The following is a 2,972-nucleotide window of genomic DNA, read 5'->3' on the forward strand; positions in this document are numbered from 1 at the left end:
TTCCCCCCGAAAAAAAAAAAAAAATAGGAAAACAATATATAAACAAAATAAAATTAAAACTACTCAGCTAGTCTCTATCCAACCAGAATTACTGGTCAGATAGAATAGAGGCTGGTGGAAATCTCGAGACTATAGCCCCAGGTTACCCTTTGAGCCTAGAAATAGACTCACTTACATGGACTGGCTTTCAGCCCAACAGTAGAAAGACCCAAATACAGAACATCTCCCCCAGGTTGAGGCACCCACCTATTCCAGGGAGATTTACCCCTTGTATCAAGCAGCCATGAGACAACAGAGGGATAGCATTCACATAGACGGGAGGCTGAACAAGCAGGAATGCATGGATGAGAGGGGCACTGGGAGGGGGTGGCCCAGGGAGGAGAGGGAAGGAGAGTTTCTTACGGTTGGGGATGGTAATCAGGACCATGTAACTAGATATGCATGAACTGTTGAATGTAAAACAAGTTTGCTATGTAAATTTGCAACCAAAGCACAATTTTAAAAAAGAAAGAAATACTAAAAATAAAATCAGACATTCCAATCAATCTGGAAAAAAAAAAAAAAAAAAAAACTACTCAGCCAGAAAGAGAAATGAAGTACTGATACATGCTACAACATAGATGGACCTTGAAGACTTTATGATGAATGAAACAAGCCAAGAACTAAATGACAAATATTGCTTGATCTCATATAATATAGCAAGAATAGGCAAATATGTAAAGAGCAAAGTTTATTAGTAGATACCAGGGGCTAGGGAGAAGGAGAGAAGAATCATTGTTTGGAAAGCAGTGAATTTATGTTTACAGTGACAGGAAATTGTACAACCAATTACTAGATACATAAAAAATGTTGAATTGACAAATGTTGAATTATATATATTTTTACCAAAAGAGAGAGAGCACAGCTGTTGATGCTGCTTATGCGAAACCAAGCACCTCGTGGGATTTGTTTTCTTAGTTTGGAGGTTTAGGATCATGATTTTTGGGACATCCCAGTCAATTGGCCTAATATTGTATAACAGTGCTTCCATTCCACTTCCTAGTTCATTGCATAGTACCTGGGGTGTTAAACACTTGCCAATGGCCATTTGATTAGTCTCCATTCGCAAAGAGTAACAGATGAAGAAAAAGAGTCATGAATTGGAGGAAGAAGAGGAATGAGTATCTAGTTGCCTCCATGTACAGCTTCTTCCTTTCCCATAAGGCCTGAAAACTGGACAGTGCTCAGTTACCATTACTGAAAGTTTTTATAAATGATTCTGTAGAAGTTTATAACAATGACCAAAAAAATAAAAATATCAGCTGCTGAGGCTGCTTACGTACAGCCAAACCCCATGTAGCATTTGATTCCTTGGTATGGAAATTTAGGTCATGGTTTCATGACACATCCCAGTTAACTAGCCAAATAATGTGTTTAGTGCTTCTGTCCTACTTCCTCATTCATTGTGTAGTGCCCGGGTTTTAAAAGCTTGGAAGCAACCATCCCAGGCACAGCAATTGATTTCTATTCCCCTGGAGCAGTAGAGGAAATAGAAGCATCTGGAATAAAACCAAACCAAACCCACTGCCACCAAGTTGACTGTGACTCATAGTGACCCTATAGGACAGAGCAGAACTATGCCATAGGGTTTCTAAGACTGTAAATCTTACAGAAGCAGACTGCCTCTACTTTCTCTCATGGAACAACTTGTGGGTGTTATCCACCAACTTTTTGGTTAGCAACTAAATGCTTTAACCACTGTGCCAACAGAGGTCCTTAGAATCAGGAATTGGAGAAAAAAAATGGAATGTGTGGCTAATTACCTCTATGAACAAATGCCTCTTTTGCCATGAAACCAGAACTAGATGGTGCCCTGCTACCATTACTGAACATTTTGATCCAGGATTCTATAGAAGAATCTTGATCAAAAGGGGGAATATGCAGAACAGAATTTCAAATTCTCATGGACTCCAGATTTTCTGGAGCTGTTGAAGATGTATAAACCCCTGAAGCTATTGCCCTGTGATAATGTTTAAACCTTGAACCTTAAATAAAATATATCCCTTGAAGACTTCCATGAAGTCTTAAATCCAAATAATAGTTTAGTTTAACTAGGGAAAAGCTCTGCCTTGAGCATTATGCTTTTTTAAGAACTATCTGTTCTGGTTACCTAGTGCCGCTCTGACAGGAATATACCACAAAAGGGATGGCCTTAACAAACAGGAGTTTATTCTTACAATTTGGAGGTTTTAAGTCCAAATTCAAAGTGCCAGGATCTAGGGGCTGAGTGAAAGCCCTTTAACCTTAGGGTCCAGCTCTGCCTCCTGCTCCCAGCCCACTGGAGCTAGAGGTGTTTCTTCACTCAGACAGCTACTGTTTGCTGAGGCTGAGAAGCCCCAAGGTTGACAAGTAAAAGGCAGTCTTGATGTTACCAAACCACATGGCAGGTCATTAACTTAAGTCCATTGTAAGTCCCAAGGTCAGTAGAGCATAACAGTCTTCTGAGCAACGACACACCTACATGCAGGGTCCAAGCGTGCCATAGACTAGAGACCATTGCTCAAGGTTTCTGCTTATGTACAGGAAGCAGACCACATTCCCTAAGGCAGCTACTCAGCTGCTCACAGTAGATTCCACCATGGAGTTGATTACCAATCTCATCATGGGGAATACTACATTCAGCTGCCCAGTCATTCAACTAGGCCCAGCCAAGTTGACACAAAAATATAACCATCATAATTCCATTCCTTGTCAACTTGCTGTACAGATCTTCAACGGGTGGTATATGTACAGATCTCCTCCACTGGGTGGCTCCAGTCCCCTAGTTCTTCAAAGTGGCGATCTCACCCCCTTGGCCTGGCAGGCTGTTCCTCTCCCTCTTGGGCATGGCAGCCCCACTCCCTCACTCTTGGGCAGCGGCTATGGCTCCATCTCACTGGCTCACATGAACAAGCAGCCCCACACTCCAGAACCAAGTTGGTGAAGGCCTGGCT

At 41.8% G+C, this 2,972-nt stretch overlaps 1 pseudogene; it reads right to left on the reverse strand.

Moving 5' to 3' along the window:
* Positions 1 to 1,102, reverse strand: part of LOC103208542 — an 8,547-nt pseudogene extending 7,445 nt beyond the window's left edge.
* Positions 1,103 to 2,972: the final 1,870 nt, after the last annotated feature.

Source organism: Orycteropus afer, unplaced genomic scaffold (assembly GCF_000298275.1).
Source record: "Orycteropus afer afer isolate SDZICR_OR568_19922 unplaced genomic scaffold, OryAfe1.0 scaffold00452, whole genome shotgun sequence".
Classification (NCBI taxonomy): Eukaryota; Metazoa; Chordata; class Mammalia; order Tubulidentata; family Orycteropodidae; genus Orycteropus; species Orycteropus afer.